At 48.4% G+C, this 19844-nt stretch overlaps 1 long non-coding RNA gene across 1 annotated transcript in view; it reads left to right on the top strand.

Annotated features, from left to right (window-relative positions):
- Nucleotides 1-17470, top strand: part of LOC147976104 (uncharacterized) — a 29030-nt gene extending 11560 nt beyond the window's left edge. The window contains exon 2 of the long non-coding RNA XR_015601319.1: nucleotides 9438-17470. This is a non-coding gene — a long non-coding RNA (uncharacterized LOC147976104). The remainder of the gene's footprint in view (nucleotides 1-9437) is intronic.
- Nucleotides 17471-19844: the final 2374 nt, after the last annotated feature.

Below are 19844 nucleotides of genomic sequence, written 5' to 3'. Positions count from 1 at the left end.
GTGATTGACTTGACCCATCCGTTAGCTTAGCATGATGATCGTTTAGTTTGGTGCTATTGCTTTCTTCATAACTTATACATGTTCCTATGACTATGAGGTTATGCAACTCCCGGATACCGGACGAACACTTAGTGTTCTATCAAACGTCACGACATAACTGGGTGACTATAAAGATGCTCTACAGGTGTCTCCAATGGTGTTTGTTGAGTTGGCATAGATCGAGATTAGGATTTGTCACTCTGTGTATCGGAGAGGTATCTCTAGGCCCTCTCGGTAATGCACATCACTATAAGCCTTGCAAGCAATGTGACTAATGAGTTAGTTAAGGGATGTTGCGTTACGGAACGAGTAAAGAGACTTGCCGGTAACGAGATTGAACTAGGTATTGAGATACCGATGATCGAATCTCGGGCAAATAACATACCGATGACAAAGGGAACAACGTATGCTGTTGTGCGGTTTGACGATAAAGATCTTTGTAGAATATGTAGGAGCCAATATGAGCATCCAGGTTCCGCTATTGGTTATTGACCAGAGATGAGTCTCGGTCATGTCTACATAGTTCTCGAACCCGTAGGGTCCGCACGCTTAACGTTCGATGACGATCGGTATTATGAGTTTATGTGTTTTGCTGTACCAAAGGTTGTTCGGAGTCCCGGATGAGATCACGAACATGACGAGGAGTCTCGAAATGGTCAAGACATAAAGATTGATATATTGGAAGGTTATATTCGGACAACGGAAAGGTTCTGGGGTCATCGGATAAATACCGGAGTACCGGGGAGTTACCGGTACCCCCGGAGGGTCAATGGGCCTTCATGGGCCTTAGTGGAAATAGAGGGAAGCAAGGGAGCTATGGGGCGCGCCCCCTAGGACCAAACCGAATTGGTTTAGGGCTTGGGGGCCTGCCCCCTCTTTCCTTCTCCCATCCTCCTCTTTCCTTCTCCTCCTAGTAGGATTCCCCCCTTGGGGCGCAGCCTGTCGGTGTCAAAACCGGTGGATCTCGGGTAGGGGGTCCCGAACTGTGCGTCTAGGCCGGATAGTAACAGGAGGCAGGGGACACAAAGTTCTACCCAGGTTCGGGCCCTCTCGATGGAGGTAAAACCCTACGTCCTGCTTGATTAATATTGATGATATGGGTATTACAAGAGTTGATCTACCATGAGATCAGAGAGGCTAAATCCTAGAAGCTAGCCTATGGTATGATTGTTGATGTGTATGTTGTCCTACGGACTAAAACCCTCCGATTTATATAGACACCGGAGAGGGTTAGGGTTACATAAAGTCGGTTATAATGGTAGGAGATCTGATCATCCGTATCGCCAAGCTTGCCTTCCACGCCAAGTAAAGTCCCTTCCGGACACGGGACGGAGTCTTCAATCTTGTATCTTCATAGCCCAGGAGTCCGGCTGAAGGTATAGTTCGGCTATCCGAACACCCCCTAATCCAGGACTCCCTCAGTAGCCCCCGAACCAGGCTTCAATGACGATGAGTCCGGCGCGCAGATTGTCTTCGGCATTGCAAGGCGGGTTCTCCTCCAAATTCTGTGTACCTGTTTGAATAAAGTCCGGTTTCTTGTAGATGTTGCGCTCCTTGGCTTCTACGCCCAATAATGGCCGTTTTCCACGTGTCAAACGAATATGAAAAGTCTGAGTGTTTTTATGTTCACACCCCTAGCCGCGTAAATGAGTTGCCCTTAAGGGGACGAGGATTTAGATCCAATCCACACCTTCTCCCCTCCACGAGTGTTCATCAGAGCGCATCCGACAAAGGTCCATTCCACCATGGCCAGCCGCCGCAACTCCTCCGCTCGCCCTTCTAGCCCTAAGCCTGGATATTGGGAGAGATGTTCTACTCTGCATAGCGAGCTAGTGACGCTCCAGACCAAGGGATTTCTCCCCCCGGCCTATATGGTCCCGGTCCGAGCCGGTCTTGCCGTCTACAACGGCGGAGAGCAAGCAGAGAATGCCCCTAATCCATCCAAAGGAGAGCGGGTGTGCCTTGTCCCTTACTTAATAAGGGGGCTCGGATTTCCCATCCACCTGTTTCTCCGGGGGCTGCTGGAGTTCTACGGCCTCCAGCTACATCACCTCACGCCTGCCTCAGTATTGCATATCGCGGGCTTTGTAGCCCTCTGCGAGCTGTTCTTGGGTATTGAAGCTCATTTCAGACTGTAGAAGGAGCTATTTTGCCTCGTGCCCCGTTCCAAGAAAGGGTCAATGTATCAAGTGGGCGGAGCCGAAGTATGGCACATCGCCGGGACCGAATATCTGCCCGGAACCCCAAAGAAGGCGTCCGAAGATTGGCCCTCAGAATGGTTCTATATAGAAGACGTCCCGCTGCCGGATCCTGTCCGGATCGGCCTCCCAGAGTTTGATAGTGCTCCTTTAAAGAAGCGCCTAAGCTGGCGTCCACGGAGCCCTCAAAGGGAAAGTGACAGGGACATCGTTTATCTCATGGGCCGAATAAGATTGTTGGCCCATTCCGGATAACCATGATCGGAGTTATGGCCGAATGCATCATGCGGGGGGTGCAGCCGCTTCAGTACAGAAGCCACCCCATGTGGGATTTCAACGGGGAGGACGACGCCACCCGCTACGGCCGTAAGGGGCCAGATTCAGTTGCCGCTCTATTAAAGATCTTGTCCAATTTGTACAAGGGAGAAGAGGAGGAATTTCTCCGCATTAACCCACAGGGTGGATTCTCTATGCATAATCCCCCAAGTTGGGTAAGTGGTCGCGTTTACTTGCTCATCCGTTTAGTGTTCCCATTGTTAAATACTTAGTCTGATGACTTCAACGCAGGAACTGCGCCGGGCCGTTAAGGACATAAGCAGCCCGCCTCCACAACCCGAGGACCCAGGACGGTCTCTCGACCCGGCCTCTCAAGAGGATCCGAACATATCTGTGGAGCTGATTGATGAAGTGTTCCATCAATTGAGCGAGGACAACACCTTGGTGGCCATTACGGCCGATTACCCAGGGCTAATCCGAACACCCCAGGTACCTGAGACCGAAGTCCCTGTACCCCAGACAGGGGTCCGTCCACGCGTGTTCAATTTCCTGATTGCAACCGAACTTTGCAGGGGAGGTTTTTGAGGCGGAAGGCCGAACCTGCGGCGACAAACCAACCAGGGGCCGCAGGGCCCCATGGGCAGAAAAGAGGTGCAGTCCGGACCGAGGCATCAGCGCGAAGGTATGGCGCGCCCCTTTGTCCCAGTTGTTATACCTTCGAGGCACATTTGACACTCGTTCCCTTTCAGGACAAAGAGACCTCGCCAGACTATATCCGGAGAGGCTGCTAATCGCGCCTCCACCAGCCAGGCTCCAAAGCCTGGTCCGGGGGCGAAAGCGAACGCAAGGCGTGTGCCAAACATTCCTCCGACGGAGGATGCAGACGGGTTACCTTCCACCAACTCTGAGGTGGAAAGTGCCATGAACCACAGGCGTCGCCGGACAATTCTTCGCGACGCTTGCTTCTCCCAAGAGGCATTAGATGCCTTCAATTCAGGAGATGCGCACCTCCGTGCCGCTCAAAATGGTCTAGCCAGAGCCACGGAGCAATATGTAAAAGACATACGAGTAAGAAAATTTTGGTAAATATATATGTAGCAGTAGCCCCCGAGACTGAAAATAGTTAGAATATCTGGTTTAAGGATCGTTTGAAATGCAGGTTCTTACAGAAAAGAATTCCCTACTGTCCCAGGAGCTGGAAGAGTGCAAAGCCCAACTGGAGGCCGCACTAGCCGCGGCAGGGGAGCCTAAGGAGACCCCTCTGGTAATATACATTTCAAAAGATAAGTAGTGGTGAAGCACGACTTTGGTGCGAATCTGACAAATAAAATTGTAGATGGCCCGGATTGAATCCGGAAAGGCAACACCTCCTATGCCAACTAAAGGTTGGTGAGAGGGTGCTATTAAAGGTGATGGGGGAGAAGAACATTCTCCAAGATGCCAACTAAAGGCTGGTGAGAGGGTGCTATTAAAGGTGATGGGGGAGAAGAACGTTCTCCAAGATGCCAACACCCGGCTGGGCGTCGAGCTAAAAGATGTTCGTGCCCAGCCATCAGACTCCGTGAAGGAGAATCAGCGGCTTCGGCGCGGCATATTTAGTAAGTGCTTTAACGAACCTTTTGAAAGAAAGTTTGGCGGTGCCGTTGATTAACAGAGCAATATCGGTAGGTATGTTAACAGGTCATCCTGCAGAGGAGATGCCCGGTTCTACGGGTGACCTTCTTCCCGAGCTCTTGCAATTGCTCGATCGAGTTCGGCAGGCGATGCGAGGCGTCGCCCAGGCCCTGTGGCCATCCGTCTCCACGCCCGAAGGTCTTGGAGAGCTTGCGGAGAAGCTGAGGGGAGCACGGCGGCGCTTCCAGTTGTGGAAGATATCAGCCTGCCGTCAAGGCGCTAGGGAGGCCTGGGCCATGGTGAAGACGCGGTATTCACAGGCCGACCCCAACCATATGGCCGAGGTTGGTCCTGTAGGGCCCGATGGGAAGGATATCCCTGTGAGCTTAGTATACGGCCAAGTAGAGTTGGCCACAAAGTATTCCCAGCAGGACTGTAAATTAGACAGCCTGCTAGATGGTATTGAAGAGGAGTACAATCAGTCAAAATGACTATGTAACTTAATTGACATTTATAATGCCTTCTAGCCGGATTGTAGATCATTTGTCATGGCCGACCTTTTCGCTTCAGCCTCGGGACCTGACGGTTCGGAGTGTGTCCGAATTCCCATGCGGTTATATAGGAACCGGGGAATGCGTGGAGACCAGGCGTAGGGGTCATTATGGCGTGAACAGACAAGTGCCCGACTAGTTATGTTATATTACATGGTTAGTAAGAGACATCTTCCAGGGAGAATAGTTCCGTTAGGGGTTCCTTTCCCTGGGAGGCATGCCCTAAAGCGCATGTCCATGCTGCAAAGAGAAACGCAAGAAAAACATCTGGGGGCATGTGGAAAAAATAAAAAAGATCGTCTTTAGTTCACCGACCGAATATTCCGTTAAGAACGCTAGCTTTCGGCTTCACCCAGTCTGAGGTACACGTCCGGCTGACCCGGCAGTAACAATCGCAGAGGTGCTCCCTTTACCGCCTAGCCGAACAATCGGGAACGTAGGGGTAAGCACAGGAGCCAGGCAACCCAGCTTGGCCAAAACTTAAGTCATATCGATGCATATAGTGGTGAATAAAAGGTACATGCGGAAGTTTGACACATGTGTTGGGCGTGAAGCCCGTGGAAATAAGCTTCTGTTGAAAGAAGCCCCCAGGTTTGCTGAGCGCGGATAGCGCGTCACTTTGTGAGCCTCTAAAGGCTATAAGAGGGAAAGAGAGAGAAGGACAGAAATGTAAGACAGAGGGTATATATAAAAAATGGACAGAGTAAGGAGACGAACACAGGATCCGGCGCTAGGCATAGAATCTTCGGAGGCGGGCTGCGTTCCATGGGTTCGGCTCAAGTCGGTTATCCGATGCACTTCGCAGGCGGTACGCGCCACCAGTCAGGACTTGGTCAATGATGAAGGGACCTTCCCACTTGGGCTTGGGTTTGTCTTTTTTCTTGTCCGACAGGTGTAACGCCCCGAGACCGATGTGCCAGGTGTCGTCCAGTTATTCGCTGTTGTTGCCTTGTCGTTGCTTGCGTGTCATTCATTGCATATCATGTCATCATGTGCATTTCATTTGCATACGTGTTCGTCTCATGCATCCGAGCATTTTCCCCGTTGTCCGTTTTGTATTCCGGCGCTCCGTTCTCCTCCGGTGGTCATTTCTATCTTCTTCTCGTGTGTGGAGATTAAACATTTCCGGATTAAACCGAGACTTGCCAAGCGGCCTTGGTTTACTACCGGTAGACCGCCTGTCAAGTTTCGTACCATTTGGACTTCGTTTGATGCTCCAATGGTTAACCGAGGGACCGAAAAGGCCTCGTGTGTGTTGCAGCCCAACACCCTTCCATTTTGGCCCAAAACCTACCTAAACCTCCTCCATCATCTCGGTTGTTCGATCACGATCGCGTGGCCGAAAACCGCACCTCATTTGGACTCTCCTAGCTCCCTCTACCTATAAATATGTTGCCATCCCCAAAATTTTTGTGGATGAGACCCTAACCTTCTTCTCCATCGCGCCGCCGGACACATTCCACCGCGCTCGGACATGTCCGCTCCGTCGTCCGCGCCAATCACCTCCCGCCACCTGTCCCGCCGCCGCCTTCTCCGCCACGGCCCGGGCGGCCCGAACCGGGCCCCCGAGGCCCATCGTGCGCCCCGCCGCCTGGAAGCATCGCCGCCCGGATCCAGCTCCGCCCGAGCCGCCTCCATCGCTGTGGGTCGCCGCCGCGCCCGCCGGCCGCCGCGCCGCCCGGCTCCGGCGACCTCTCCGGCGCCCTCCACCACCAAATCCGGCAGCCGCGCTCGCCGGCAGACGCCGCCCATCGCCGCGGAGCGCCGCCCCGGCGCCCGGATCCACCCATCCCCGTCGGGATCCGGCCCCTCCCCTCTCCCTCCGGCGACCTTCCTCCGGCGTCCACTCCGGCCGGCCATCCTCGGGCTCCGTGAGCTACAGTACCTGGCGAGATCCGATCTGGATCCAGATCCACTGGGTTGACTTTCTACCCCCTAACCCTAATTATTTTGCGTTGTTCATCGCCTCGTAACTTTGCATTCATAGCTCCGATTCATGCATATAGCATATCAAAATGTTCGTCTCAAAGAGTAGATCATTTCATCTCATTGCATCATTCTAATTTGAGCTCATCTTGATGCCCGAAATGCTGTTGGAAGAGTGCTATTTGAGTTAATTGTCAGATCTGCTGCTCCATTTAGCTATTTGTCAATTTTGCCATGGTTATTGTGTGCATGATATGCCCATGAGCTCTTCATGTGTTTTGTTAAGGGTTTTGCCATCTTTCCAGAGGTGCAACCCATGTATTTTTGTGATGTGTGTGGTGACTAGCACAAGCTTGCAAAGTGAGGCACTTGGTAATGCTGATTTCAGGGACTTAGCATTTCCACTAAGTCCTTGGCCTGTTTATCTCATTATGCCATATGTTCATGCTGTTTCCTAGTGATCCGTGCCTCTTTTGAGGATGATCAGTAAGGATGTTTTGTTAATCTTGTAGTGCTCTATCCATCCATGTCTTTGTTTGCAATTATGGAGCACCCTAGATTGAGTCAATCGAGCTCTACTTTTGTCATTTCGTGAATCTGAGCAGATTGTCTACTTGTTAGCGATTTTGCCGAGGATGTTGTAGTTGATCCGTGCATGCTATGTTATTGTTCTTGACATGTCTAGCTTGTATAATGCGTATTCTTGATGGGTGTATGCTTAGATTGTCATGCCTTGCTCCGTAGTGAGTGCATCGAGCTCGTAAACATGCCTACTTGATATCTGTTTCAGCATGCTCCAGTTTTCACTAAGTCTGTGATCTGATTATGTTTTTGCCATGTTCACATGCTTGCAATTGTATTTTCTGATCCCTTTTGGCTCAAGGTCACTAAGGGACTTTTGTTAAGCTCTTTGAGTAGTTCCATGCCATGCTTTACTTTGCCATGTTCAGGTCCTGTAGCATATAGTTTTCATGCTCTGAAGAGTGCTATCTGATCTGAAATTCCAGGCTTGTGTTAATTTCACCAAGTCTGAAATCTGTTTACCATACGCATATTTGCCATGCTTGTTTGAACCTGTTAATGGATGAATTGGCCGTAGCTCAGTGCTAGACTTTTGTTAAGCATCATGAATGCATCCCTGCCATGTATTTTTATGCCATGTTTGAGTGCTGTAGCATGTTCATCTTGTTGCATTTAGATGGCTACTTGCTGTAAATCGCAGACCGGTGCCATATTTGAATTGCTCGCCATTTCCAAACCGTAACTCCGATTCCGGTGATCTTTATATCGTTTTCAAGAGATTTCATCTCACCTTTCCAGTGGAACACTTGGATTTCCAAGTTGAGGCTAGGTTCATTCATTCCTTGTCAAATCATGCATATGCATCGCATACCGCATCTCGCATATCATACCATGTTCATGTGTTGGTTGTTTACTATGTTGTGTGCTTCTTTCCGGTGTTTGCTTCTTCGGGTTGGTTCCGGTAATGTCGTGTTGTGAGGACCCATTCGTCTACGCCCGTTTGTCTTCTTCATGGACTCGTTCTTCTTCCTTGCGGGATTTCAGGCAAGATGATCATACCCTCGAAATCACTACTATCTTTGCTTGCTAGTTGCTCGCTCTTTTGCTATGCCTATGCTGCGATACCTACCACTTGCTTATCATGCCTCCCCTATTGTTAAACCAAGCCTCTAACCCACCTTGTCCTAGCAAACCGTTGTTTGGCTATGTTACCGCTTTGCTCAGCCCCTCTTATAGCGTTGTTAGTTGCAGGTGAAGATTGAAGTTTGTTTCTTGTTGGAACATGGAGATCGTTCCTTGTTGGAACATTGTTTTACTTGTTGGGATATCACAATATATCTTATTTAATTAATGCATCTATATACTTGGTAAAGGGTGGAAGGCTCGGCCTTATGCCTGGTGTTTTGTTCCACTCTTGCCGCCCTAGTTTCCGTCATATCGGTGTTATGTTCCCGGATTTTGCGTTCCTTACGCGGTTGGGTTATAATGGGAACCCCTTGACAGTTCGCCTTGAATAAAACTCCTCCAGCAAGGCCCAACCTTGGTTTTACCATTCGCCACCTAGCCTTTTTCCCTTGGGAGTCGCGCATCCCGAGGGTCATCTTATTTTAACCCCCCGGGCCAGTGCTTGTCTAAGTGTTGGTCCAACCGAGAGCACCGTGCGGGGCTGTCCCTTGGCAACTTGGGTTACGTTGGCTCCCGTACGCTTAGCTTATCCGGTGTGCCCTGAGAACGAGATATGTGCAGCTCCTATCGGGATGTCGGCGCATCGGGTGGTCTTGCTGGACTTGTTTTACCATTGTCGAGGATGTCTTGAAGAACCGGGATACCGAGTCTGATCGGAACGTCTCGGGAGGAGGTCTATTCCTTCGTTGACCGTGAGAGCTTGTCATGGGCTAAGTTGGGACACCCCTGCAGGGATTTGAACTTTCGAAAGCCGTGCCCGCGGTTATGGGTAGATGGGAATTTGTTAATGTCCGGTTGTAGAAAACCTGAAGTTAACCTTAATTAAAATGCATCAACAGCGTGCGTTACCGTGATGGTCTCTTTCCGGCGGAGTCCGGGAAGTGAACACGGTGTTGGAGTTATGCTTGTCGTAGGTTGTTTTAGGATCACCTCTTGATCATACTTTTATCGACCGTGCTTTGCCTTCTCTTCTCGCTCTCATTTGCGTATGTTAGCCACCATATATGCTAGTCGCTTGCTGCAGCTCCACAAATTTACCCTGCCTTTCCTATAAGCTTAAATAGTCTTGATCGCGAGGGTGCGAGATTGCTGAGTCCCCGTGGCTCACAGATACTTCCAAAACCAGCTTGCAGGTGCCGATGAGTCCGTGCAGATGACGCAACCCAGCTCAGGAGGAGCTCGATGAAGATCTTGTCCTTTGTGTTGTTTCATTCTAGTTGATCAGTAGTGGAGCCCAGTTGGGGTCGATCGGGGACCTTTATCGCTTTTGGGGTTCTTCTTTTATTTTGGTTCCGTAGTCGGACCTTGATTGTATCTGGTTGATGTAATGCTTTATTCATGTAATTGTGTGAAGTGGCGATTGTAAGTCAACTATGTATCCCTTTCCCTTTGTATTACATGGGTTGTGTGAAGATTACCTCACTTGCGACATTGCTTTCAATGCGGTTACGCCTCTAAGTCGTGCTTCGACACATGGGAGATATAGCCGCATCGAGGGCGTTATAAGTTGGTAATCAGAGCCTTCCTCGACCTTAGGAGCCCCATTGCTTGATCATTTTTAGCAGCCGAGTTGTGTCTAGAAAAATGTTTTGAGTCATCTAGGAATTATATATCGGAGAGTTAGGAATTCTTTTTACTTCCCAGTCTCCTCATCGCTCTGGTAAGGCATCCTGACATAGAGTTTTGACTCTTCTCTGCTCAAATTTCACTAAATTTTTTTTAGGATCACGCGGGTATCTTGAAATCGTTCCGATGGTTTTGTGACGAGAACATTGTCTTGGTGCCTCCTGTCAGGGGTTTTGTGGAGGTGTCCCGGGGAGTTGAGCTCCGAGGTGTTGTCGTCATAATTTTATCGTTGCAGTTCTGGTATACCTGAGTTTAGTACGTCGACATTGAAAATCTCTTTTATGTAGTTTGTTGGTCAGATAACCTCGACGTCACCCAGTAATGGGGCGGGAGTTCGGGAGTATTGCCATAACTCGTATAACGGATGCTTTTCGAAGGTTGAGGTAGATGATTTCCGAAGGTTTCTTGGTTATGTGTTGAAGGATGGATACAGCTGGATGTAGGATTTGCTAGTTTTGGGTGAGATATTATGCTTCCCCTGTATCCCCAACACCTGATTGCATAACCGGAAAGGTTCGGGAGTTTCATAAGTGGGAATTCAAATAGCTCTTAGGATATCTTTCCGACAGATGTATGATATGAAATTGGGGTTCGACGTCTTGTGGTCCGCCTATTCACGGTCGGTTTTATAGTGGTCTCGTTGTGTCTTAAAGAGTCCTTGGCTATGCCGACTCGGGGACGCTTTGTATGTCATGTGCACTGCCTTGTACATGATGGTGCTGTACGATCGAGCCAGTGTAGGCCCCACCACGAAAACTTCGGACGAAATCTCTATCATATGTTTGTTCCGGCTTATTCTGCAAGCCAATCCTTTGTTTTGTTTTGAGTTGTGGTATTCGAGTTGCTTCGAAGTCAAATGTTGATTCCATACCTTCCCCAAATGGTGTTTTCATACTCCGATGTGAATACCAATCCTTCATGATAATCGAGATTGTCATGTCAATCCTTTTCACCGGTGTGTTCCTCTTCAAGTGGATCCAAACATTTCAACATCCGCAAGATCCAATCTCAGCTTTCTCAACGGTGTTCGTTCATCCATCCCAAGTTGTCTTTGTTTTCCCACCCTCCCACCCTTGTTTCTCCTAGGACTCAGATTTCTTTATCGTGTATCCATCTTATTGATGTGAAGTCTCTCCATTCTTCTCCTTCAATGTTCTTATCCGGTGATTCTCATGAAGATACTAATATTTGACTTTTCTTCTCCGGTGGATCCAATTCAAGCTTTCAGTGTTGTTCATATTCTTTTCCGCATTTCAAATGTTTTCTCATGCCGGTGCACCTCATATTCATTCCTCTTCTCGCTATTCAATTGTTTCGGAGTGCTCAAGATATCTCGAAGATTCATGTTTCCACTCTGCAGTTATTCAATATCTTCGAGGACGTTCTCTGTTTCAAGTCTTTTAATTAAACCGGTGCAACCTCTCTTTGAAATATTTTCAATGGTGTTCTTTTGAGTGGGCCCTAACCCATAGGTCTATTTCCAGGATCTTACCTGACTCTTCTTATTTCCCGGAGATATCCTCAAATTTCTTGTTGTCAAAGTTTGACGTAAGAATGAATGATCATCAGTCAAATGTATTTCTCCAAGATCTTTCAAATTCTTTTCATCGTTGGCTCAACCTCTTCGTTTTCATTCTTCCGGAGTGTCTAAATAATTCATGGTGGTGCTTCTCGTCGTCATTCTCAGATATTGAAGACCGAAGAAGAGTTTTACCTCCATAATCTTATCCGTTCTTCCAAAGATTCGTGATTCTAACTTGTTGCCATCCTCTCATAATTATTTTGATCGTGGGAATTCTTTTCACCCATCCGGAGTAATTCAGGAGTCTTTTCAGTTTGTTTATCTGAAGGCCATCAATTCAGGATTATTCATTCCAGCTTTCAGCTCTCATTCTCCAATCTTACCGGTGCATCATTCAAATATCCTCTAGCCAGCTCGTGATATTTTCATCCACTTGCATCTAAATTCTCTCAAGTTTCTTCATTCATTTCATAATTCTTCCCGGTGTTTCTTTACCTTTTCTTCAATCGTTTTTCAATTCTTACGGTGGTTCTTCCATGATTCTCTTCTGCTGTTGTCATATCAATTCATTCGTTGTTTCAATCCTACCGGTGGTCCATTGAGTTTATGTTATATCTCTCTTAATCTTTTCTATGAGAATAAGTAATATGTCTAATCCGTTGATTGTCATCAATTTAATTGGTGAAGGATAAGCATAATGTAATTCTTATTCTTGTTTCATCCATATGTTAATCTTTTCTTCTGGAGTTTGTTCACGATGATTAAATTCTGGGTTCGAGATGCTTTATCTTTTATTTTCCCGGAGTTCCTAGCTCTCGCAATCACATCACCATGGAGATTCATTTAAATCATTGCAAGGCTTCAACCTTATTCTTTTCATCCTCCATTTCGATTGATCATTTCTTTTATTTCTGGAGTTCTCATGGATGTTCTACATGATGGTTCATCAAGGATTTAATTCCTTCTCGAAGTGTCCATTGAGATTCTTTTCAAAGAAGCTCAAGTTTTCTTCATCTTGCTATCCAGAGTACAATTTCTTTCTACCGTATCTTTGGAGGTGGTTTTACATCATTCTTGATAATTTGAGTTCATGATTCACATGTTATTAAGAATGAGGTATTTTAAATCCACCAATCTCTTCTTGGGAGTTATCTTGGATTATATTTCACCAAAGCCTTCCCTAAGGATTGTTGCTATTTATGGTGCTTATAAATAACCCAAGCTCTTCTTTTATCCTCCCGGTGATATAGCTTTCTCGTCTCCTTGTTCTTATCAATCCAGTTCTTTTCCCGTGAGTGGCATGTTTTCACCTCATAATTTGAGTTGTATTCCATAAGTCCATATCAAGCGTATTTTTTGTCGTTGTTGGTTTTTCTAACAACTCCGTGCGAACCTTCTCCTTAAAATGCTTTTCAAGCTCATCGAAGGTAGAAGATGTTGTTTTCTTCTCCATTCTTATGTTCCGACGATCCAACTTCTATTCTTTCATTCCGGAGGCATTGTGATGTTGCTCTCTGCAACCCATCTTCTTGTTTTGTCAAGATCATGTTCTTTCCTGTGCTTATCCATTTAACCGGAGTGTGTGCCCGCTTCTCAAGTTCTTTCTTTTTATCAAGTCTTGCTTATCTTTCCAACCGGAGTGCTGTTAGAAGTTGTTCTTCCTTGTCTCTCTTTTCTTAACGGAGTGCTTTCAACTTTGTTCTTCTCCGCTGCTTTCTTTCTTTCATTTTGTGCAACCTTTTCAAGGTTCTTTGGTCTCACTCGTTTGTCAAAGAAGCAACTTAGTTTTACCTCTTCTCTTTTCTCTTCCATTGTCCCTCCGGTGCCATTCTAGATCTCGGGACGAGATCCTCTCGTAGTGGTGGAGTGTTGTAACGCCCCGAGACCGATGTGCCAGGTGTCGTCCAGTTATTCGCTGTTGTTGCCTTGTCGTTGCTTGCGTGTCATACATTGCATATCATGTCATCATGTGCATTTCATTTGCATACGTGTTCGTCTCATCATCCGAGCATTTTCCCCGTTGTCCGTTTTGCATTCCGGCGCTCCGTTCTCCTCCGGTGGTCATTTCTATCTTCTTCTCGTGTGTGGAGATTAAACATTTCCGGATTGGACCGAGACTTGCCAAGCGGCCTTGGTTTACTACCGGTAGACCGCCTGTCAAGTTTCGTACCATTTGGACTTCGTTTGATGCTCCAACGGTTAACCGAGGGACCGAAAAGGCCTTGTGTGTGTTGCAGCCCAACACCCTTCCATTTTGGCCCAAAACCCACCTAAACCTCCTCCATCATCTCGGTTGTTCGATCACGATCGCGTGGCCGAAAACCGCACCTCATTTGGACTCTCCTAACTCCCTCTACCTATAAATATGTGGCCATCCCCGAAATTTTCGCGGATGAGACCCTAACCTTCTTCTCCATCGCGTCGCCGGACACATTCCACCACGCCCGGACATGTCTGCTCCGTCGTCCGCGCCAATCGCCTCCCGCCACCTGTCCCGCCGCCGCCTTCTCCGCCGCCGGCCCGGGCGGCCCGAACCGGGCCCCCGAGGCCCATCGCGCGCCCCGCCGCCTGGAAGCATCGCCGCCCGGATCCAGCTCCGCCCAAGCCGCCTCCGTCACCGTGGGTCGCCGCCGCACCGCCCGGCTCCGGCGACCTCTCCGGCGCCCTCCACCACCAAATCCGGCAGCCGCGCTCGCCGGCAGACGCCGCCCATCGCCGCGGAGCGCCGCCCCGGCGCCCGGATCCACCCATCCCCGTCGGGATCCGGCCCCTCCCCTCTCCCTCCGGCGACCTTCCTCCGGCGTCCACTCCGGCCGGCCATCCTCGGGCTCCGTGAGCTACAGTACCTGGCGAGATCCGATCTGGATCCAGATCCACTGGGTTGACTTTCTACCCCCTAACCCTAATTATTTTGCGTTGTTCATCGCCTCGTAACTTTGCATTCATAGCTCCGATTCATGCATATAGCATATCAAAATGTTCGTCTCAAAGAGTAGATCATTTCATCTCATTGCATCATTCTAATTTGAGCTCATCTTGATGCCCGAAATGCTGTTGGAAGAGTGCTATTTGAGTTAATTGTCAGATCTGCTGCTCCATTTAGCTATTTGTCAATTTTGCCATGGTTATTGTGTGCATGATATGCCCATGAGCTCTTCATGTGTTTTGTTAAGGGTTTTGCCATCTTTCCAGAGGTGCAACCCATGTATTTTTGTGATGTGTGTGGTGACTAGCACAAGCTTGCAAAGTGAGGCACTTGGTAATGCTGATTTCAGGGACTTAGCATTTCCACTAAGTCCTTGGCCTGTTTATCTCATTATGCCATATGTTCATGCTGTTTCCTAGTGATCCGTGCCTCTTTTGAGGATGATCAGTAAGGATGTTTTGTTAATCTTGTAGTGCTCTATCCATCCATGTCTTTGTTTGCAATTATGGAGCACCCTAGATTGAGTCAATCGAGCTCTACTTTTGTCATTTCGTGAATCTGAGCAGATTGTCTACTTGTTAGCGATTTTGCCGAGGATGTTGTAGTTGATCCGTGCATGCTATGTTATTGTTCTTGACATGTCTAGCTTGTATAATGCGTATTCTTGATGGGTGTATGCTTAGATTGTCATGCCTTGCTCCGTAGTGAGTGCATCGAGCTCGTAAACATGCCTACTTGATATCTGTTTCAGCATGCTCCAGTTTTCACTAAGTCTGTGATCTGATTATGTTTTTGCCATGTTCACATGCTTGCAATTGTATTTTCTGATCCCTTTTGGCTCAAGGTCACTAAGGGACTTTTGTTAAGCTCTTTGAGTAGTTCCATGCCATGCTTTACTTTGCCATGTTCAGGTCCTGTAGCATATAGTTTTCATGCTCTGAAGAGTGCTATCTGATCTGAAATTCCAGGCTTGTGTTAATTTCACCAAGTCTAAAATCTGTTTACCATACGCATATTTGCCATGCTTGTTTGAACCTGTTAATGGATGAATTGGCCGTAGCTCAGTGCTAGACTTTTGTTAAGCATCATGAATGCATCCCTGCCATGTATTTTTATGCCATGTTTGAGTGCTGTAGCATGTTCATCTCGTTGCATTTAGATGGCTACTTGCTGTAAATCGCAGACCGGTGCCATATTTGAATTGCTCGCCATTTCCAAACCGTAACTCCGATTCCGGTGATCTTTATATCGTTTTCAAGAGATTTCATCTCACCTTTCCAGTGGAACACTTGGATTTCCAAGTTGAGGCTAGGTTCATTCATTCCTTGTCAAATCATGCATATGCATCGCATACCGCATCTCGCATATCATACCATGTTCATGTGTTGGTTGTTTACTATGTTGTGTGCTTCTTTCCGGTGTTTGCTTCTTCGGGTTGGTTCCGGTAACGTCGTGTTGTGAGGACCCATTCGTCTACGCCCGTTTGTCTTCTTCATGGACTCGTTCTTCTTCCTTGCGGGATTTCAGGCAAGATGATCATACCCTCGAAATCACTACTATCTTTGCTTGCTAGTTGCTCGCTCTTTTGCTATGCCTATGCTGCGATACCTACCACTTGCTTATCATGCCTCCCCTATTGTTAAACCAAGCCTCTAACCCACCTTGTCCTAGCAAACCGTTGTTTGGCTATGTTACCGCTTTGCTCAGCCCCTCTTATAGCGTTGTTAGTTGCAGGTGAAGATTGAAGTTTGTTTCTTGTTGGAACATGGAGATCGTTCCTTGTTGGAACATTGTTTTACTTGTTGGGATATCACAATATATCTTATTTAATTAATGCATCTATATACTTGGTAAAGGGTGGAAGGCTCGGCCTTATGCCTGGTGTTTTGTTCCACTCTTGCCGCCCTAGTTTCCGTCATATCGGTGTTATGTTCCCGGATTTTGCGTTCCTTACGCGGTTGGGTTATAATGGGAACCCCTTGACAGTTCGCCTTGAATAAAACTCCTCCAGCAAGGCCCAACCTTGGTTTTACCATTCGCCACCTAGCCTTTTTCCCTTGGGAGTCGCGCATCCCGAGGGTCATCTTATTTTAACCCCCCGGGCCAGTGCTTGTCTAAGTGTTGGTCCAACCGAGAGCACCGTGCGGGGCCGTCCCTTGGCAACTTGGGTTACGTTGGCTCCCGTACGCTTAGCTTATCCGGTGTGCCCTGAGAACGAGATATGTGCAGCTCCTATCGGGATGTCGGCGCATCGGGTGGTCTTGCTGGACTTGTTTTACCATTGTCGAGGATGTCTTGAAGAACCGGGATACCGAGTCTGATCGGAACGTCTCGGGAGGAGGTCTATTCCTTCGTTGACCGTGAGAGCTTGTCATGGGCTAAGTTGGGACACCCCTGCAGGGATTTGAACTTTCGAAAGCCGTGCCCGCGGTTATGGGTAGATGGGAATTTGTTAATGTCCGGTTGTAGAAAACCTGAAGTTAACCTTAATTAAAATGCATCAACAGCGTGCGTTACCGTGATGGTCTCTTTTCGGCGGAGTCCGGGAAGTGAACACGGTGTTGGAGTTATGCTTGTCGTAGGTTGTTTTAGGATCACCTCTTGATCATACTTTTATCGACCGTGCTTTGCCTTCTCTTCTCGCTCTCATTTGCGTATGTTAGCCACCATATATGCTAGTCGCTTGCTGCAGCTCCACAAATTTACCCTGCCTTTCCTATAAGCTTAAATAGTCTTGATCACAAGGGTGCGAGATTGCTGAGTCCCCGTGGCTCACAGATACTTCCAAAACCAGCTTGCAGGTGCCGATGAGTCCGTGCAGATGACGCAACCCAGCTCAGGAGGAGCTCGATGAAGATCTTGTCCTTTGTGTTGTTTCATTCTAGTTGATCAGTAGTGGAGCCCAGTTGGGGTCGATCGGGGACCTTTGTCGCTTTTGGGGTTCTTCTTTTATTTTGGTTCCGTAGTCGGACCTTGATTGTATCTGGTTGATGTAATGCTTTATTCATGTAATTGTGTGAAGTGGCGATTGTAAGCCAACTATGTATCCCTTTCCCTTTGTATTACATGGGTTGTGTGAAGATTACCTCACTTGAGACATTGCTTTCAATGCGGTTATGCCTCTAAGTCGTGCTTCGACACGTGGGAGATATAGCCGCATCGAGGGCGTTACAACAGGCGTAGAACTAATTCGCCAACATTGTAATTGTTGGCCCGTACTCCTCTGCTTTGGTATCTTCGAGCCTGCTGTTGATAAAATGCGGAACGGGCTTTTGCCACGTCACGCTCCTCCTCTAATGCATCCAAACTGTCCTGCCGATCGAGCTCGGCTTCTCTTTCTTTGTACATGTGCACTCGAGGTGAGTCATGAATTATGTCGCAAGGCAAAACTGCCTCAGCGCCGTACACCATGAAGAATGGTGTATATCCGGTGGTGCGATTCGGTGTGGTCCGCAGCCCCCAGAGTACGGAGTTGAGCTCCTCTACCCAGTGTTTGTTAGATTCCTTGAGGGACCGTACTAATCTGGGTTTAATGCCGCTCATGATAAGACCGTTTGCACGTTCGACCTGGCCGTTAGTCTGTGGGTGATAGACAAAAGCATAATCGAGCTTGATGCCCAAGTTTTTGCACCAGAGTTTTACCTTGTCGGCCGTAAAGTTCGTGCCATTATCAGTGATGATGCTGTGGGGGACGCCGTAACGGTGTACAACCCCGGATATGAAGTCTATCACAGGCCCGGATTTAGCCGTCTTAATAGGCTTGGCTTCTATCCATTTGGTGAACTTATCCACCATGACGAGTAGGTATTTGTGCTTGTGGGTTCCGCCTTTAAGGGGTCCAACCATATCAAGCCCCCAGACCGCAAAGGGCCAAGTGATGGGGATAGTTTGGAGGGCGGTGGGTGGCATATGGCTTTGGTTTGCAAAGAGCTGGCAACCGGTGCATCGCTGGACTAAGTCCTGAGCGTCTGCTCGGGCCGTCGGCCAATAAAAGCCTGTACGGAAGGCCTTGCTTACCAGAGATCGGGCTGCAGCGTGATGACCGCCGAGTCCGGCATATATTTCAGCCAGGAGATTCCGCCCCTCCTCTTCGGAGATGCACCTTTGAAGGACTCCGGTAGTGCTTTTCTTATAAAGCTCCCCCTCGTGGACTCTGTAGGCTTTGGATCGCCGCACTATGCAGCGTGCCTCATTCTGGTCCTCGGGGAGTACCTGCCTAGTAAGGTAGGCGAGGAATGGTTCCGTCCATGGGGCAATGACGGCCATTATTACGTGGGCTGAAGGTGTTACTTCAATGGCAGAGCCACTGATTGTGTCAGAATGTTCAGAGTCGGGCGGTGCGGTTGGGTCCGGGCTGTTATTGTTCGGCTCCCCTTCCCATGCCACGGATGGCTTAAAAAGCCTTTCCAAGAAGATGTTGGGGGGGGGACTACATCGCGTTTTGCGCCGATGCGTGCCAGGACATCTGCCGCCTAATTATTTTCCCGGGCTATATGGTGAAATTCAAGCCCCTCGAACCGAGTTGACATTTTTAGGACGGCGTTGCGGTAAGCTGCCATTTTCGGATCCTTGGCGTCGAAGTCTCCGTTTATTTGGGATATTGCGAGGTTTGAGTCCCCGCGCACCTCTAGGCGTTGGATGCCCACGGATACTGCCATCCGGAGACCATGTAGAAGGGCCTCATATTTGGCTGCGTTGTTGGAGTCCGTGTACAGAATCTATAGTACATATTGAACTGTGTCTCCTGTGGGGGACGTCAAAACGACGCCAGCCCCTAGTCTGGCCAACATTTTGGAGCCGTCGAAATGCATGATCCAATTTGAATATGTGCCGTACTCTTTAGGGAGTTCGGCCTCCGTCCATTCTGCGACGAAATCGGCCAAAACTTGTGACTTGATGGCTCGTCGTGGCTTATAAGTTACGTCGAACGGGGGAGCCCGATGGCCCATTTCGCAATTCGACCTGTTGCGTCACGGTTGTTTATAATGTCGTTAAGTGGTACTTCCGAGGCTACTGTTATCGAGCACTCTTGAAAGTAGTGTCATAGCTTCCGGGATGCCATGAATACCACGTACGCAATCTTTTGATAATGCGGGTATCGTGATTTGCAGGGAGTGAGGACGGTGGACACATAATAGACAGGCCTTTGAAGGGGGAATTTTTGTCCATCCGCTTCTCGTTCGACGACGAGCACTACGCTTACAACCTGATGTGTTGCTGCGATGTACAATAGCATTGGTTCGCCGGTGTTTGGCGCGGCCAGGACTGGGTTTGTTGCCAGTATGGCTTTTATTTCATTGAGTCCGGCCGTGGCTGCGTCCGTCCATTTGAAGTGTTCGGTGCACCGAAGGAGGCGGAAAGGGGAAGGGCCTTTTCTCCCAAGCGGGAGATAAAGCGGCTTAAAGCCGCCACACACCCGGTTAACTTTTGTATTTGTTTGAGGTCCTTTGGGATATCCA

Source organism: Triticum urartu, chromosome 4A, assembly GCF_056163025.1.
Source record: "Triticum urartu cultivar PI428250 chromosome 4A, HENAU_Tu73, whole genome shotgun sequence".
Lineage (NCBI taxonomy): Eukaryota > Viridiplantae > Streptophyta > Magnoliopsida > Poales > Poaceae > Triticum > Triticum urartu.
The sequence above is the reverse complement of the archived record's forward strand: the minus strand, read 5'-3'. Positions and strand labels throughout refer to the sequence as shown.